This window comes from Brienomyrus brachyistius, chromosome 5, assembly GCF_023856365.1.
Source record: "Brienomyrus brachyistius isolate T26 chromosome 5, BBRACH_0.4, whole genome shotgun sequence".
Classification (NCBI taxonomy): domain Eukaryota; kingdom Metazoa; phylum Chordata; class Actinopteri; order Osteoglossiformes; family Mormyridae; genus Brienomyrus; species Brienomyrus brachyistius.
Window position 1 is genome coordinate 31,422,779 of NC_064537.1, and position 20,417 is coordinate 31,443,195.

General features: G+C 41.9%; 2 protein-coding genes across 3 annotated transcripts in view; one reads left to right on the plus strand and one right to left on the minus strand.

The window, feature by feature from the left end:
* Window positions 1-20,417, minus strand: part of pdk2a (pyruvate dehydrogenase kinase 2a) — a 116,915-nt gene that overhangs the window by 10,735 nt on the left and 85,763 nt on the right. The gene's annotated exons all lie outside the window — the stretch shown is intronic.
* tbkbp1 (TBK1 binding protein 1) overlaps window positions 14,858-20,417 on the plus strand; it is an 87,849-nt gene continuing 82,289 nt past the window's right edge. For both annotated transcript variants that reach the window (XM_049015202.1, XM_049015201.1), the window contains exon 1: window positions 14,858-15,017. The gene's annotated coding sequence lies outside the window, so the exon portion shown is untranslated. The remainder of the gene's footprint in view (window positions 15,018-20,417) is intronic.

Here is a 20,417-nt window from a genome sequence, read left to right on the forward strand (position 1 = left end):
CTCGCCAACAGGCCCCTCCCCGAGGCCTGGCTCCAGGGTGGGGCCCCGGTAACCATAGTCCGGGTGAGGGAAATGAGACCTTACTATAATTCTCTTTCATCAGGGTTTTTTTTTTCGGATTGCTCTTCATCTTGCCCCTCACCTGGGACCTTTTTGCCTTGGGAGTCCCTACCAGGGGCTATTGCCCCCGACAACATAGCCCCCAGGGCCACTGAGGCACGCAAACCCCTCCAGAATGATAAAGTGGCCATTCATGGGAGGTAGCAAAATATGGAAGCAAAAAGGGTTACAAAACAATTTGGACAAAAACCTTCATCTCATGTGATATAATTTTTATAGTCTACTCCAATCTAGCACTGTTACAATACTGTTATTAAAAATATATTGAACATACATATTTTCATTTAACAACATGAAAAGAATAAATGTCATTTTATTAGATTTTCCAATCATCATTCTTTTTCCATACCCATGCAGGGTCGCATAGATTATGTGTTACACAATTAATTCATTTATTACGGCGGGTGTATGATTAACAAATTTGTATAAATGACCATAACACTTCTGTTGTGTTATATTTATTACAACTTATCAGCTAGTTTAAATGTGCAGATAGGCTGCACTATACTATCAATTTGATCGCTAAGTATGACTGTGACCTACTTTGATTAATAATACTTGCCTGTAGATAAAACATACCTCAAACATACAGACAAGCGCCACCATGTGGTGGCTGTGGGAAAATATTATAGTAAACATACATGTTGTGTAATAGTATCAAATGTATGTTTTCCCACAATGTAAATGCATTATATCTAAGAGCAAACTGGAAGTGTTCCTGGTATATAGGAAATGAGGAGTGCTGTGACAGATGACCTGGCCCCCACAATCCCCCGACCTATAACATATAAAGTTGTTTTGTCATGAGTTGGATCGAAGAGTAGGAGCAGAGTAGCCAGCATGTGCTCAGAACTTGTGGAAACTCCTTCAGGCCTGTTGGAGAAGCATTCCAGGTGGCTGCGTCTGGAAGCTGGCTAAAGGAATTCCAAGAGCCTGCTATGTTGTCATCAAACCAAAAGAGGATTGAGAGTATAAAATTTTAGAAAATGTTGGTCGTTGCAATATACAGTGTCCTCCGCAATTATTGGCACCCCTTGTAATGATTTTTAAAAAATTCACAATCAAGAAATAATTATCTTTAACAAAAACACATGTGACATGATTATTGGCAGCCCTGGAAGTTAAAGTGAGCACAATGTAACGGAAGCATGTTTCCCCTGTAAATTACATCTTTGAGTTGAGTGGAGTGAATAGGAACCTTCAAGCTGTAATCCAGGACTTCCTGGTTAACAGGGATACGAACATGAGGTGACACAGAGCCCAAATTCCCTTAGTCATCCACCAACATGGGAAAGATAAGATAATATACAACCCAAATGAAGGAGAAGTGTGCTGACCTTCATAAGTCAGGGAATAGGTATTAAAAATAGCTACTCGCCTTAAAATGCCCATTTCTACTGTTAGGACAATAATAAAAAAGTTAATAACAACTGGAATTGTTACAAACCTGCCTGGAAGAGGAGCCAAGTTCATTCATGTACAGTGAGGAGGATGATAAGAGAGGCAAAAAAATCCCCAAGGATCATGGTTGGTGAATTACAAGGCCAAGTAAAATCTTGGGGTTACCATGTCTCTGAAAAAACTATCAGACAGTCAGGACAAGAGCAACCTATGCTCCCTCTGCAGGCCAAAAGTTACATTACACCCACACACAAACCCAGCACAAGTTTGTAACACACTGATCAAATTTTGAGACAACTTCTCAAAAATTGAAGCAACGTCGCTTAGTGGCAGTGAAAGTTTACAGCTTTTGAACTTCTGAATGTAAAAAATGAAAAAAAAAAAAATTGGCAGTTAATATTTCTGCTTCACTTAAACATTATATGAAAAAAAAACTGAGATAAGAGACTTGACATTGTGAATTCTCTTTGAAGTTATTACTCTATTTACTTTATTTTTTGATAGATCTTATTTCACAAAAAGACATTAAATGGATGAAAAGTTACCCCAGAAAAACTGCATCTGATACACCTTTGATAAATTGCACCAAAACTGACCAGCAGCAATAGGTGGCAGCAGAGGATGGAAACAGCAGCGACGGGACGTAAAGGCAGGCTTGCAGGTACCTTACCGTAAACGCAGCTAGCTGAAGTATTTTTTTCAAAGTTCCCAGGAATGTCGTGCGATGATTCTCAAATTGTGGGATTTCTGACTCCTAGCTCTTGGCCAATAATTCTAAGCCCTACAGGAGAGACGTGAAACTAAAAACTGGCGAAGGAGCCTATTGATTCTTCTCTGAATAGAACAGATTAAACGTTCTTCTTCTGTACTAGGACTTTATATGAAAACACATGCACCTCCCAGGGCTCCTCTGAAGGACAAAGGGACAGACAGTGGAAGGCATTGGATCCTCCAGTAGGCTTTGCCTCCTCTTGTGGCTCTTCAGCTAAAAGATGTAAGGAAACAGACAATTCACTGGAGTCCATATCTCAACACTGGACTGGCTTTCCTTTCAGGCACAGACCTACCTGACGTCCTGCTTAAAGCCTCAACCCCACAAGCTACATGTATGTCGGGGAGAAACAGCCCTAGCCTTCCTGAGGTCTTTCAGGATCTGAGTCAACAGCTTCTCTCAGCATTCCCTGGACTGAGCCTCCGACATTGTCACTGCTTCGGTCTGAAGTCACACTCCAGCGCCTGGACAGCTGGCACTGTCCTGGTGTACAGGACAGGGGAATTACTTCATGTCTAACTAAACACATTATTTCAGAATACCATGTGTATTTTCTTACTCAATGCTTAACACTGTACTACCCACACCACATCTCTTGTTTTCTCAATGTAATGTGCCCGTGTTGCACATCCTTTTCATCATACCGCATCTCTTGTTTTCTCAATGTAATATGCCCACGCTGCACAGCCCTTTCATCAAACACTATTCCATTATACATTATGCATTATACGAACATGGAGTAGAATTGTACAAAATAGAATTTGCACCAGCCTGGCAATGTAGCAATAAAAGTTTCTATTCCATTCATGCAGTCAGCACTGTGGGAGAGCTTCACAGAGGATTGCATGGCAGCCAGACCTTTCTGTATCCTGCTGCCAAGAGTGTCTTACTTTTTCAGTTCCAAAGGTTTTGGCTCCCCACTCCAAACTCTCCACAGTGTTCTTCTTGTTCAGGTGCCTGCACCCCCCCCACTGAAGCCACGGGAGAGCTGCTGCTTCCTAATACAGCTCCATCAGAGCCCACAGCTACCTCAGAAACATTTTCAATGCCTCTCTCAGGCCCTTGAACAGATGTTTCTTTTTATTTGATATATATAAACATTAAATCCTTTCAGCAGATCGACTTGCAAGACAATACTGCTAAATAAGTAGATATACTTGTACATTCACACTTGCTATCCACTTGGTGGCAGTACCTGATTAAATTCAACAGTATATGTTTGCTTGCATGCAGGGTGGCACTGTACAGTATCACATAAGCAGAGCAGGGACGCCAGGCGAAATGGGGGCTCAGCCCTTTTAAATGAGGGGATTCGGGAGTCCACTGCAGCATCAGCATCATACTCACCAAAGTGGTTCAGGGCTGGAAGTGTGAAGCAGTCCCGGAGAACCTGGAACCATGCAGTGGGTTCTGCCAGTGCACGGAGAGCCGAGGGCTTCCTGAAGTGTATAAATACTTTTATATGCTCACTGGTGAAAAAAAATCAGATAATAACATTCTTTATAAAACAAGAGTTTCTGAGCTGGTTTAGCCTGAGGAGCCACATTATCCCTTGGTCAGTAATGACCCAAAATCACAAGGAGGCTGCCGATTGTTATTTATTTATTTATTTATTTTAAATAAACACACTACTTGCGACCCACTGAAAATGGTCTCACCACCCAATTTTGGGTCACGACCCATCAGATGAGAATCACTGCTTTATGCAATGCTGCTTGTAATTTTCACTGGCGTCAGAAGGGCAGTGTTGATTGCAGAACATTAAATATTAGGGATTTAATCTCACGCTTTTCCAAAATTAGTGGAATGATTGAAAGGTACAGATAATTATGATTGCCGGTAATTCTAGTGATGAACAGAAGGGAAGCTGCTGTGCGCGGTACAAGTGCCTAATTAGATTTATTGTATGAAATGACCACCCATCCAAAGGATGGCATTGCAAACATCACAGGTAGCTGTTGGGCTACTTTAAGTGTCCATTTTAATGTTTGTGGTTTCAAGTTATGTGCCTCAGGCTTACTGCAGCATGCGATGGAACCTTACAATCTGCATAAAATTGGACAGACATGGGAAATTAAACTCCGGTTTCCCCCCACAGTCCAAAAACATGCTGAGGCTAATTGGAGTCGCTAAATTGCCCATAGGTGTGCATGTGTGAGTGTGCCCTGTGATGGGCTGGCCCCCCATCCTGGGTTGTTCCCTGCCTCGTGCCCATTGCTTCCGGGATAGGCTCCGGACCCCCCGCGACCCAATAGGATAAGCGGTTTGGAAAATGGATGGATGGATGGATGGGAAATTAAATAGGGCCTTGTATAGCCCATATCGATCAATTGAAAAATACCTGGATCAGCACCGAACCCGATCGTTGATATCGGCTTGGGAAATTATCGGTACATGGAGCAAAATAAAGGGTGCGTAAAAGGCTGTTGCATCTTTAAGTTTCTTTGAAAGAGGAACCTGAGGCAGGTTCTAAAGATACTATATCATTGACATACAAAAGGTATTGCTAAAATAACATAGTGGTTCCTCTGTTCCTTTGGGAAATCATCAGTAATTCAGTGATTAGGGACAAGGGCTCATCTGCCTGTGGGTGAAGGGATGAGAGTTTGATGCATATTTACCTTCTAGGCAAAATGTGCTGCTGAGAAGATGTGGTTTATATATGAAAAACAAAGCAAACCGAAAGTTCCGGCATTTACAAGCAGGAAGGCAGGCACAGGAGACGGGGGGGGGGGGAGGGGGGGGCACAGTCCTTTCAGAGTGAAACAGACCGAACAGAGAGCATGTGCACCTCTGGCTTTCACTCTCCTCACTGGGGGAGGCAGTCTCTGCCCCTGGTTGAGACCACCTGTGTTTTGTGGTCAACTGTAAAGAATCCATGGTTACCATAGGTCCGTGTGGTGCTTATCGCCCCCTGCTGCCGACTTCCCCGTCTTCCTTCGTGCCTCAATGACACAAAACCAATGAGGGAAGCATAAAGAGCTTTGGTGGTGCAACAAACGCTGAAGTTTTTGAAAGGAATATGAGAAAGGGCAGTAGAGACAGACACCTACTAAAATTATACTGATACAGTTCACCTGACATGGACATTACTAGAGGAACGAATGCATAAATCTTATACCTTTTCTGTGTAGCACTTTGCACTGTGGGTTGTGCTGCAGCTGTCCACCAGGATGCCATTACACACCAGCAGGGGGCGATCAGCACCATGGGGGCCTATTGTAACTGTGACACCAATGACAGCTGGTGACCACCAACTGTCCCAAAAAGAGGGAGGGACTGTCTTCCCCAGTGCAGTCCTTAGGGGAGCATGCTATCCTGGCCCATGTAAATACTGGAAGATGTTTCCCTTTAATGGCCTGCTGCCTCTCAAATGACACTTTTGTGTATTTTCTCCCCTTAAGAAACCTCGCCCCTTAAGGGGAATCAGCCCGCAGTCTAGCCTCCCATTCTGGCTTGTCTGCCACAGAGCATTGGGGGGGGGGGGTATATGGGCATGTGAGATAGCCGAAGGGCATTGCCCCCCCAGGGGAGAGAAAAGTAAGGGGAGAGTTCCTCTCCACACTTCTGATCAGCTTGTAAATGTATAAAATTATCCTTTTTAATGAGGAGGTTGAGGAGTAAGTAACGAGCTGGTTCAGGGTGTAGATTTGGGTGTGGACAGTACGTACACATCCCTACCAATACTGTGGGAGTGCTGTGTGTGTTTGGGGGGGGGTCGGGGGTCCAGGCTGATTTGGTTTCTACCCTGTGCTTGGCTCTTGTAGTTTTCTGGTGCCACTTTGCAATAAGGCTCCATTTTGTCACTCATAAATAGTAGCAACTCATTAATAAAAACGGTGTTATAACTTGTTTATAACTGTCTATGATTGATTTACAAAGAATACGCGTAACAGCATAATTAATGATCTGATTATAAGCCATTTATAAGAGGAGTCTTACTGTAAAGAGGTTCCAGTTTTCCTGCAGTTTTTTTGAGCTCAAATGGTGTTTGAGATGCTTGCCTTGTTTGCCCAAGCCTGCTGTGCTCTGTGAGCGTCTGTCCGCCCTCCAGTCCTCCTCTCATGTGGATCTGTTTGCAGATACCAAACCTACAGGGCATTTCGTCATTAATTTCGGAATGACTGAAAAGTTAACAATTAAATAAAATAGAGAGACTTTACACGAACCCATGAGGAAATAATATTTTTGCTTATTATTACATTTTGCATTCCATGAGACACAGATAAAGGGGAGAGAAGGTCGGGGGGGGGGGGGGGTCACAGCAAGGATCAGGCAGCATCCAGCACCCCTGTAGCAACTGGGGTTAATGGCCTTGCTCAAGGGCCGAATGGTGGCATCCCACGGCCAGCCTTGGGACTTGAACAGCAACCTTCTGATGACAGGTATAGGATTCTAACCCACAGAACCGCACACTGTCCCAAGGCATATTACGTTTTTCCATTGTAATAATTGTCACAAAATGACAAGGATCCATGTGAAGATGCAACAAAAAAAATACCCACAGTCCGTAAATAGGCAGTAGATTGTAGGGCAGGGCCAAGCAGCTCAGGGGATTACAGCCACCAATGTGAGCAAAAACACGATAGATCAGGTACACTGGAACAGAACCGAAACACAATAACTCACTACCTGGTAAAGAACGGCATGAGATACACATCCAGTTCCTGAGCTAGAGGCGTGTTAATATTCTGATGAGGCAGACTGCATCATGACCTGCCTGTACGATCCGATCCTTCCGTGTGCTACGCCCCCCTCAGTACCTCGTGTGAAATCCCGATGTGACCAGCTGTCCCATGTTATTTCTGATTAGTCTCCTGTATTTAAGTCCGCCTTCGAGTATGTTTCCCCAGTCCTGTCATGGACGTTTTCACCGTGTTGCCAGCAATAAACCCCCTTGTTCTGGATCTCCGTGCACCTGACCCTGATTCCCCGCTTCCTGGTCGCTCGGCCTGCACACGGTCATCACAGACTGGGCAGACTGGGAATGGCTGAACTGAGATCCTGGCTGCATGCAGGTGTGACAGTACCTCTCCGAATCAACCTTTCTTTATGAATAATAATAATAATGAGTGACATTTATTTAGCGCCTTTCACAATCCCAAAAAAAAAAGAATCAGTAATCGGTACAGGAGGAGGAGACAGAGGAGAAATGTTCAAAGAAAAGAAATGAATCTTATGAATCTGTACTGTGTCTGTCCATCCAGTGTAAGAACAGCACACATTTACATACAGGTGTCAGTTTCTTATATACCTGCAGGGTTTCTCTTCCCATAGCCTCACGCAGAAAGAAGGTGATGCCCTTTTCCGGAAGTCTCTGTATTGCTGAAGCACTTTCATGATAAATTATCCGAATGTCGGAGCCAAAATTCCCACGATTCCCTCATACCGGTCCCGCATGACTTTAGTTTCATGAGGTCATTTGTGTACTTGAGCAGCCGATTACAGTTCAGAGGGCTGCTGAGTTGGCTCAGCTCTGCTTATTTTTACATTGTTTAAGTAGCTAGCAGAAGGGTGCTTTTGGTCTTTGAATGAATGTATTTAGGTAAATATTTACGTGATCGTGAATGTGCATTTACAGTACCAGTCAAAAGTCTGGACACACTTCCTCTTAATCCATATTTCTCTATTTTAGCTGTATTGCAGTAAAAGACCTCTATATAATGAAGTAATACAGATCAAATACTGAAACTACGAATGGAAGTGTTCCGATTTTAAGCTTTCCAAAATAGCCCCCTTTCGGTTTAATGACAGCACTGCAAACTCTTGATATTCTTTCAACCAGCTTGCAGATGCTCCCAGTCCCTTGAAGAAGCTTCCAGAAGTTCTGGGCTGCCTTTCTCTTATGCTTCCATCCAGCTCATGTCAAACCAGCTCTGTCTGGTATAGGTTGGGGGATTGCGGGGGTCAGGTCTTCCATCAGAGCACTCCATCTCTTTCTTTGTTCATAAGATCTTACTACTTAACTTTGAGGTGGCTTAGCATTGTTATCTTGTTAAAAATCAAATGATTTTAGTAGGTATGTCCAGAATTTTGACTCGTACTGTATTTCAGCATATATACGTAATTAATGGAACAAAATATTATAATAGACCTTAAAGCTGAGGCCTTGTTTTTATTACCTATCCTGCCCTCTGCCATAACCTCAAATCCTGGAGGGCTGGGAGTCACCATGAGCCTGGACCTATCCCGAAGCACCATTGTGCAATTTACAAAGGGTTTAAGACTGAGGCTTCAGTGCTAAGCAATGAGCTGGCCCACTTAATGATTTGTAAAAATACATTGTAGCAGACATAATATTATCCAATGAAGTTGTAGATACAAAGGTCTAGTTTAGGGTTACTACAGTCTAAAAAATATCCCAGGAAGGTGTGAAGTTAATTACATCCTGACGGGGTCAAGTTCATCACAGAGCAGTCACCTGACATTTAAAAAAGTTCTTGTGCTGATGAAGAAAACATCATGACTTACAGTCAAACCCAAAGGTTACATAACCAACACTGCAAGGGTTCTCACAGAAATAACATTACAGTCTTCAGAATCATGCTACATTCATGTGGTTTCAAATAAGCTAATCTGTGAGATATTAGGAGTACAGTGCAAAACTTCGCTGTCTGCAGTCAGCATATTTAGTTGTAATTAATCATCACTTCATGAAGCTCACATGGACAATAACTATTGTGGATTACAGATGGACAAGCACAGTCATGGCTGATTAAAGGTCAGCATAATATTGGAAGCATCTGGAGATGTTTTAACGACTAAGCAAATTCACTCAGATTCTCAGAAAATCTGTTATTCAGCGCAACTTAGTCAGCCTTGGCTGAACAAATCTGTGAAACAGAATGAATCAGAAACCAGCTCTCAAAACTTAATTTTATAAAATGTGGTAACATATCATGTTGGTGTTTTGAAAGTTTTGTTTCCTGCAGCTAGATTCATAGATTTACTTAAAACAACCTCTTGAGGTTTTAAAATATAAAATGCTGGGTAAGTGAGTCCTTCCGCATTGAGAAAAAGAAAAAGAAAATGATCGCCTGTAATCAACAAGACAAAAAATATCTCAAAATAACCATCTTGAAAATCATTAGAAAATATACTGTGCAGAGTTACTGATTGTCTTTTGTTCATCAGTGTGTTCAGGGTTTTAAATTGCGTAATATTTGATATTTACAAGAAAATATTACAGCACAATATTTACAACAAAATAAAGGCACCTTCCAGTTATTAGTTATTCAATGCACAGTGTGATCAGGAGCCGCACAACATAGAAAAGTGGCTGGTATTTGGTGTTCAATCCAATAATGCAGCAGTAAATCAGTTGCATTATAGTCGCAGATCTTCAGGGCTTTCAATTCAGTTCCTGCCTTGGCTATGTCAGTGCTGCTAGTATGTTCCCTCTGCGTCTTTGCAGTCCTAAAACATGCAGTAAGGTGAACAGGGTATTACATATAGCGTGCGATTATGAGCATGCATGACAGTGCCCTGATATGGATGTATGGATTATACTTCAGGTTAACATCTTGACCTGTTCCGGTTCTACCTGTACAGTAAAGACATTTCAGTCCATTGCCTTTCGTGGGACTTGAACCAGCAGCCCTGAGAGTGTTAATACCACATCTTTTGTGATATATACCACCCTGACCTACAGGTTATGCATAAATGCAATGTCTGCACAATATAGCAATTTAAGGCCATGGTGTAATTTTAAGCCAGTGATTTAAGATAAATGGATATGTTATACATTGCAGTGGATGTGATACAATAATGTTATAGAGCTTTAGAATAAGAAAACACTTAAGAATTTTTTGCAGCTAGCCAGTGGGGCTAGTTCAGTTAAAAAGGAACTAAGCCAAGAAAAAACGAAGAGACTAAATAAATGGGATCTCTTACGGCGCAGTGCAAGAACCCAGGGTTGGTGTTTGACGATGATAGATCGTCAGCCTCATCCTTACGGAAGCCTCATTTAATGAAACACAGCTTGGTACTCATGAACACATGAACTTATGAATTAAATAGGGCAGGATTAATCGGGGTAGGATTAAGAGGCGGTTGGAGGTAGCTTTGGATGTGTTCCCACAGTGATCCTGCTGGCATAGAAGTTTCGTGAAGCCTCATTTCGCATTACCAGTAGTTGTTTTGGGTTTTCTTTTTGCTAGTTTAGCACTATTTTTTTGAGTTCACCATTTAAAATGGGCCGTGACCCTGTTTTGTGTTGTGATTTCATAATAAAGGTCTAGCTGTAAGTGGCTAGCCTGCACCCCTGTCCTCTTTTCGTGGCTGACCTCCACACCACAACTTTTCAACACAGTATCCAAATAAATGTCACAGCTGATTCATTGGGGTCTTTGTTTCACTGAGTGCTGTGAGTTTTCAATACGAACCAACTTTATGTCACAGTCAGGCCAGAATGTGGCAAATACAAAAAGAACAGGGTGCATTTTCTTTTTCAGTATGGCTTGATTTTATTCAGCTACCTAATTTTCCTTACATTATTTTAAGCATGTTTTGCCCAGAGGCAAATTTGTCCTTGCGTTCGCCAAACATTTCTCTCTCAAAACATTCATTTGGATAAATTCCTCCAATCCATGTAACACGATGCTACGTCAGTTTCACCTAATGGCATGTTTTTGACTGCGAGAGGAAACTAAAGAAAACATGTACAGCCCAGGCAGAAAACTGAAGAAGAACAAACCCTGGGATGGGAATCAAGCCCAGCTGCCGGGAGGTACGGTACCAGGTCACACTGCTGTCCTGTGCTTCTCCCCGGTACCAGAATAGTGCTTCCATTTATCTACAGCTTGACCAGACGAGGACATTATCCTTAGCCTCTTCATTTTAATTTTATTGAAAGCTGCACCAGGAAATGCTCTGGACATGGTGCAGGGTCACAGCAACCTTATCAATCATTCCACATGAAATTATTAATGCAAATTATATATTATTATTATTATTGTTTTATGAATATGTGCTTCTTAAACACTCAGGGCAGCTACTTTTAACTTATGGGAAAATATTTCTGATATTCTATGCAGCACATATAAAAATGACCACAGTTATTAGAAAAACAAACAATATTGTTGTGGTTTGAGAGTCGAAGGACTCATGGCCAGGCACTGGGAGAATGAAAAGGGGCTTTATTAAATCCAGACTAAACAGGGACTGGGAAAGATACAGGACTGCGAGGGATCAAAAACGGAAAGATGGGCACAGGGAAGGGCACAGACAACAGGAAGGTCTGACGTCAATGGGGGACTGGGGGTGGTGAGACAAACAGGGACTTATATATAAACACGAATGAGTGGCAACAAGCGAGCAAATCATCCGGGTAACATTAGTGAGGAGATACTGTAGGAGGGTCAGGCGGACGAGACAGGCGGGATGTTACAAATATATAAATGAACAACAGAATGCTACTTCTGTACTTCATAATGTCTCTGGTCAGTTAACAATTAGCTGCTTACAATAAAAATAATATTTGGACAAAAAGTAAACCTACAACGAAGATTTTGCAAACAAGTTTAAATGGTTATAATCCAATCGACTGTAGGAAACCGTACAACTTAGATAGCTCTCTAACACAGCTAAAGGACAGAGAAAAATGTCATTATTCAGCTGGTTTCCTAGGATATTTCATCAGAATTGCACATCCCAAAATCAATCCTGCTTTTGGGATGATTGTGGATCAGTATCAGTTAGGTGTGGTCCAGTATTGAGCTGTCTGGTCAGATGACGATCAGATTTGGCTGCTATATTTACCCTAATGCATTCGGTTCATAGGCTGACTGTCGTTCAATTTAATACTTGGGTGGATCTGGACTACCAGATATGGGCCATCAAAACTGCCACATTTAATTCAGAACTGGGCCACATTCATGGTGTTATCTGGGTTGAAGCCATGTGCATGTGTCGAGGTAAATCTCTAAAAATGAACAACTGTAGTATTTTGTTTTGTGAAACATAAATATAATTGATTGAAGATGTCGGGAATAGATAGCTTATGAATTAACTTCAATAATTCTGTCATTCGCTGGTGAATGAAGCAAAGGGTTTCACTCTGTTTCTTAGATTAAATAAATCTCTGATATCATATAGGTCAGCCATTAACCAACGGAAATGATGTAAATTAATGAAATGTAGCTCTTTAAGGAGCTGGAGCAAACTTAAGATCTTTTTCTGGAATGGTAGGAGGAAATGGTACACAGAGCATTCTTCTGCAACTCACATTTTCTTCTTTAACTCTATTAAAGCTCTTGTTTCGTACTGTATACAGTTTTGCCAACATCTTGTTACTCAGCCTTCATAGTAAAACAAAGCAGAACAATAGCTAGATAGATAAATAAACATACGAGCGTAAGCTACTTTGTTTCTATAGATCAAATCAAACCAGTCACATGGCCCTCCTACCACTACTACGCTGATGACATTCAGATATACCTCACCTTCTCTTCTGAAGCCACCCAGATCTCCATTCACATCTCTACATGCCTCATGATATTGCAGCCTGGATGTGGTACCATCGCCTCCAACTAAATCTCTCCAAGACCAAGTTTCACGCCTTCCCTGTTAGCCCTACCATCCGCCATGACATCACTGTCAAGCCTGTATCATCCACACTGTCTCCATCAAGGTCCACCAAGATATTTGGGGGTATTGATAGACAAGCGGCTCTCGTTTGCTGACGATGTAAGAGTGTTCAGGCAAAACCAATCTGTATAACATCAAGACATCAGGCCTTATCTGTCTGAAAATGCAGCTCAGCTTCTAGTCCAGGTAATTGAAAATGTGGCAGCATATCTGGTATTCAGTTAGCTTAATGCTCTCATGTCCAATCCCCCCCCCCCCCCCCCCCCATCTCACTTAACTGGCTCCCCATTGGTGCTCACATCAAGTTCAAATCCTTGGCGCTGGCCTTCAGATCCATTAATGGACAGGCACCCATCCTCCATCAAGAGGCAGCGTAAGTCCTATGTCCCAATTCGCACCCTTCAGTTGGCAAACCAACGCTGCTTCACCATGTGAGAAGTATCATTCCAGATGTTCCTCATCTGTGGTTCCCCAATGGTGGAATGAAGGCCTCAAGACCCAGTTGTTCCGGGACTTTCACTATTAGCCTGACACCCCTGCTTGTTTCCTCGATGTTTTTTAACATTGTACTTCAGGTCCTTGAATAGCCTTAGTAGGTTCTTGCCTTGTTAGATGTTGCTGTGTAGCTCCTGCTCCAGTGCTTCTCACACTTGTACCTGGACATTTATTGGAAGCTCAGCCTAGCTACACTTACGCCTAGTCGACTCCTCAACAGCACATATGTTTCTAATGTGCTATTTGCCTCACGTGTACATCGCTTTGGATAGAAGCATCTGCTGTACTATAGTAAATGTAAATGTAAATTTATTTTTAATTAAATTATACATTTTTTGGTATAGACTTATATACAACAACACATTGCAAAAAAAACACTTTAAATTCTTTTTTCCATTGCATAGTGCCCCTTGTCTTCACTAAGCAATATATTCAGGGATATCTCCTGAAAACACAATTAAGGGGACACGGTTAATCTTAAAAAGCTGGTTAAACCTCACTTTACAAATTGAATGTGTCACTCTGCGATTATTAAGTAGCACAAACTTCAATGCCCATACATCAACACTGTTTGTGAGGGAAAAAAAAGAATTCAACTATATCCATGACATTTATGTCCATGTATATGAGATAGGTAACTTACTGTAGCAGCATATACCTAAGATGCACTGTAAGACAAATTTTATATATACCTATTTATACAATTTGAAATAAACCTGGAAGTTATATGCAAAACTTTTTCGAAACACTTGACTGTCACTTGATTTACTGACAAAAATCTTATTGTCTAGATTCTGTTTGGCATAAAAACGTGTCTCATCCTCCTAGATATGAACAAAGAGCTGGAAAGCTTTTTATGCCCGTTCAGCTGGAGCCTGTGCAATACAGCATAGGGCATAATGCAGGGGAACATCCTGGACAGGATGCCAGTCCGTCACAGGCACAGGCTCTGACACACACAAGCTCACACTATGGGGAAATATCGATGCCAGATCACTGAACGTCGTGTCTTTGAGTTGCCGGAAGAAACTGGAAGGAAAACCCACACGACTCACGGAGAACATGCAAACTCCACGCACACACAGCGTTGGGACCTAAACTGTTGTAATCCCACTGAATAAATATATGGTCAACCATAGCTGTTTTTAACAAACTGGGAAAACACTTCTTAAATTCATAAGTAGTGTTTTGAGCGACATTTAAAAGAACGTTTAAGGAATAATACTATAACATAGTTATTTAATTGCTGGGATGGTACCAGCCTTCTGCTACCTATTGGTCCTAGGCTCTTATGTAATGTAAGACGTAATTCATTTATATGGAGAATATTATAATGTGTGTGTGTATATATATATATATGTCTTAAAAGTTGTCGGTAGCGTATTGAAAATATTGTACCCTCCCCGTTATTTACGGAGATTGACATTGGTCCTATTGAGTAGCAGGGATGCTGAAGAATCCACGCCCAGCCTGAACAACAGCAGCCTCTCATCTCCTCTAGTTAGCGCGGCTGGAAAGCTGCTTCTCACTGACAGCGTGAGAGCGAGGGGGCAGCAAACAGCTTCAGCTGTCTTCAGATACCGTTGGGGTACAATCGTTTCCTTCCTGGTCATGGCATTTACGGATTGTGCAATGGGCGACCGTAAGTATGTCTTGGGTTTTTTTCTTCATAACGTTTTCTGATCCTAGCCAGCTGTTTTAGACGCGCGTTATGGAAAGCAAAAGCTGGCGATACTGTATGAGTAAAAGATGCACAGGCAGCGCAAACAGACGTGCCTTCCGAGAGGAGGACGGCGACGGAGCGCACCATACATACAGCCATGTTGTAGTGGCCGTGCTGCAAATGAATTTATGGTTAGGATGAAGATCTTTTGTCTTCCTCAGTTGGCCACAGCACCCCCAAATATAGCGTGGGCTCTGAAACGTAATGAATGCAATTCTTTTTACAGAGCCCGACTGCACGTGATTTTATAGATATAAAGGCTATTCAGTTACACTGAAGCATTCCGGTAACGGGGCCACTTGTGCCGGATATTATTGGCAGCAGTAAGCCGGAGTTCTTCAGCCTTTTTTAACTTCAGCGAATTGCGTATCGTGTGTGTGTATCTCTGTGTGTGATAAATTCGCTGCGCTCTTCCTGTTACTTGAAAACAAAACGACAATTGAGGTTAAGCCTTGAAGTACGAAATCTGCTATATGGCGTTGCGCTTCTGTTTTCTTATGCATAGTAAGCTCCAATTCTTAAAAAAAAATAACTGATCCCTACCATGGATGTGTAAATCTTGTAAAAAGAATGTGTTACATTGTAGCTATAAGGTATCTTCTTATCCGTACGTTATGGAAACACATGCAAACAAATGTATCTTTTACCTAGTGTAATTATGTTAATTCAGTATGTCCTCTTCTTTTCGCGACGAAGGCTCGTTGTAGTTTTGATGTAAAATGCAACGTAGGAAGCTGCATGTCGCAGACCTGACGGCGATTCGTTGCCTGTTTACCGGCTGGAAGCGTAAGAGCGAAGCGCTGGCGAAGACAATGCAGACCAAAAGGATGGCGCTGGGGCTTTAACCTGAACATCGACCCGTGACACTAAAAAAAAAAGTGGACAATTTTTCTACAATTGCCTATATGCATTACAATACGAAATAAATGTGTTGGTACTCTGTATGTTTACATTTTTGTATTTGTTTCCATTCGATCAACAGCTGTAGTCCATAAACCACACTTGGAGTGAAAAACGAATAGGCCAGGATCGTCCTGCTACATTATTATTATTATTATTATTATTATTATTATCACCAACTGTGGTTCAATAATACCATAAAAACAAAGACTGGTAGGGTGTTTTCACTCTCATTTAGGTCTGACGAGTGATTGGCGAGTTTGGCATTTTTGATACTACAGGGGGAAAAGTAGACTCTCGATTTGGTCTTTATTGTTTCATGCCCTTTCTAATACGTACAGTTACAAATTTGTGAAGGATCATTCACTGTGTCCTTGGCTGTCCTATGTTGGGTTCTGAGTGATCTAAATTCTCATGGTTACAGGAGCCATTTGTAGGGCTATTTTCTTGTAACTACTGTTTGTGTCTGTGGGCTGATATGCTTCTTTTCACTAGAGGGAGATGTATGCTGAGTGGTGTTCAGGTGGTGCATGTTGGAGCTTTTAAGGTTGCAGGTGAATAGAAGTGGGTTTGTTGAAGTAGCTGAAGCTGTAATACCACACAGCCTTAAAAGTGCAGTAATGTACCATAGTATTTTATCTGTACTACCATCAAACAAATTGGCTGGATTGACCCATGGGATGAAATATGACATTTCACTGGTGTTATGGGTTTTCATTTCCTGGGAAGTGAAATGGATCAAAATATTCCCCAATTACAGCATTTGTCTGGACACATAATATTTGTCAGCATGACGAACATTGTCTCATGAAGTGGCAGATTTCAGACCTAATTATGATGATTGGAAACAGTGGCAGAACAATTTAGCTGTAGAAAGTGGACAGAACAGTGGCTCAATGGCAGATATGATTAGCCTGTCCATGTGTTTCTGTGTGGTGGAGTACAAACCTCACGGAAGTTTCCTTTGCTGTGTCTAAGCCTTAGTCTGAGATATTTGGGAAGACGGAATCTTGTATGGGGGCGGCATGGTGGTGCAGTGGTTAGCACTGTTGCCTCACACCTCTGGGACCCGGGTTCGATTCTCCGCCTGGGTCACATGTGTGTGGAGTTTGCATGTTCTCCCCATGTCATGCCGGTTTCCCCTCACAGTCCAAAAACATGCTGAGGCTAATTAGACTTGCTAAATTGCCCTCACATGTGAGTGACTGGTGTGTGAGTGTGCCCTGTGATGGGCTGGCCCCCCATCCTGGGTTGTTCCTTGCCTCGTGCCCATTGTTTCCGGGATGGGCTCTGGACCCCCTGTGACCCAGTAGGATAAGCGGTTTGGAAAATGAATGAATGAATGGAAGGATGGAATCTTATACCGCTGTCCGCATGTTTCATGCAAACAAAAATCCCAGCTACTAGATTTAGAATTTTAGCCCAGTAAGTACAGCAAAAATAATGATTTTTTGAAATGAGAATGATTATCTGATGATACATGTTCTGCTTTGTTAAAGAAGTCATGCCTTTCTGTGACACTGAGTAAAAATACTGATAATGACTGATAATACAGATGATGACTGATAATACGGATGATGACTAAACAAACCAACATAGGAAGTCAAGTGAGTCACCTGGAGAGGAAACTGGCACCCATATGGTTGACCAGGAACAGAATTTATGCTTCCTGTTTTTACCGTATTAAAGTCTTAATGTAATCCACTATCTTATTAAAGTTAGCAGGCATAAAGCTGTGGGCATTTTTCCACTGCAACAGGTGTCATATTTCTGATTCCAGCAATTCAGTACTTTCCCTTTCCATTGATTTCTGGTCAGGTACCAGTATCAAAAGTACCAAACCAGCTGGGTTATCTTTTCAATACTTTGGTACTTTGGGGTGGGACTCACAGGCATTTATTTTCGATTATTTGTAAAAAAAAAATAAATAAATAAAAATAACCTGCCTCGCAAACACAAAGTACATCCGCTATCCTGAAAATGCGTAGTTGCCAACTCAGAAAACAAAGATCAACAAAGTTAGAAGAAAAGACCAATAGTAATGATGGATGAGTGGACATATGATGACACTTGAACTTTATTTGCGATATTAGCTGCAATAACAGATTCAGTAAGATGGATATCATGACAAGAAATAAAAAAAGTATTTGCTATAATGCACAGGCGCTGCACGATATTGAAAAAAATTCAGATATTGCGACGTGGTTTCCTGCGATGGGTTGGCACCCCATCCTGGGTTGTTCCCTGCCTTGTGTCCATAGGCTTTGGACCCCCCCCCCCCCCCCCGACCTTGAATACGGCTAGCGGTTTCAGAAAATGGATGGATGGGTGGACATGATTTTGTTGCAATTAATAATGGAATATTTATAAAGCAAAAAATTTCTCATAAACCTGTCTATAGGACTGATTTAAACAATAATGAAAGTGATTATATTTGTCTTGGAGAGCGAATGCAGAGCTCATGGAGGTGCAGCGGGGCTGCACTTTAACCTGATTTTGTAAACATATACGAGATGTTGAAAAAGAACAATCATTAAACTTACTAAGTTCCTGCGACAAAGTAAAAACGTTTTAAATAAGCTTAAGCCCTGTCGCGCTGTAATGTCCAGACAGTGTGAAAAAGGCTGATCTCAACCCAGCTGTCTTGCTCCTTGTGATGTGAGAATTGCATGTGCATGACATGCAATGTTGGTATAATTATCACATATCCCCCAGTCCTATACTATAGGCATTCTTCAAATTCAATACAAAGTATTCCATCTTGTGTTGTGATGATGTCATTCAGCACTGGTATCAGTTGTAGTAATTTTCTGAAGTACCAAAAGTATGGTACCTGGTGCAGTGGGACAGCACCCTAAGATATTAGTGCTTTTGACTGTCTGTGGTATGTAGGGAGAGGTTAACCAGAATTCTACAGGATGGAGCCAGATGAGGTGTCCTGGATGGAGGTAAGCCTGGAACTTCACTTTCCTAATGACTGAATCGACTTTTTAACAGTTTCTGTTTTACCTTCCTTTTTTATTGAACGCTGAGAATTCTGAAACTTTTCTACACATTGTAAAACAACCCTATCCCCAGTACACTGTAAAAGAGCCCTAATCCTAATACCAGAAAATGTTTGTGGCGCGCCTGGAGCTTATTGCATGCAGCATGGGCTAACCCTGGGCAGGATGCAGGGCACACACTCACATGCGCAGTCACACAACTGGTAATTTAAAGATGACTGACTATGTGTTTTTGGGCTGTGGGAGGGAACTGGTGTCCCAGGAGGAAACCCACAAAACACAGGGAGAACATGCAAACCTCAAACACACACACACACACACATACACACACACACAACCGGGGCAGTATTTGAGCCCTATGACTCACTGTGTCCCCCACTACCACTATATTTACGCCGATTTCCAGAATTTGCTTTCAGTCTCTGCATGGGCAGGTTATAAAAAAAAGAGCAAAGAGGAGTCTTCTGCTGAAACCATGGCATACCTTGGTTAAATTAGACAACTAATTAAACTGTAATAGACAGCAGCAGTAGTGGATCAGGACCAAACGAATGCCCATGCTTCGGAGTTCCTATTGACATTAAAGTCAGCTGCCATTGTCTTAGCAGCCCCCTCTGTCACAGTCATGACTTCATTAGCTTGCACTCAATTTGTGCTGCTGTTTTCTTAAGCCCAGAGGACTGTCGGCAAGATGTTACTCAGAGGACAAATGCCTAGAACTGCAACTTTCCTCCTTCTGGTAATACACAGATTCAAGCTGAGCTTTTCACTTGAGCTTTGTTCCGTTATGAACTATTTATACTCTTGTCCCTGGTAGATTTGTTTGGAAAATGGCTTTGACATTTTGTGATAGACAGACTGATGAAAAGCTTATGATAAAGGGTGACCCTGACGCATGCAGATGAGCAGCAGCGTTTGGTCGCCTTTTTACATTTGTAGGACACTCAGATGTCCAGATTAGAGTAAAAAAAAATGGTGAGGTACCATTTCACTTATCTTTAAATCATGGAGATCAGATATAACCAAATTAAAAATGCATTCATACATATTCATGAACCACATACTCACACTATGACCCAGAGTCTCTATGATCCATTATAGGGCTTGAGGTGAAGCTCAAGTAATTCCATGTTGGGCAATGATGCATAAACACAGTTGCATGCACAAACACACACGGCTTGGTTACTAAAACTCACTGTGGAGCAACAGGTTATATGAGCTTTATGTCATTAGAATGCAAACGTGAAGACAATAAATCACAGACAAAGATGGATTCCTGCCCATAAAGGATGATAAATTTAAAGCCATCGTCACATTGTGTAACTTAAAGTCATTCCCTACCATCGAAGGATAATCTCAGCACATTTCTTGGCTCAACAAAGCTAGACTTTAATGTCGCGTCTGTGGAAAAGCA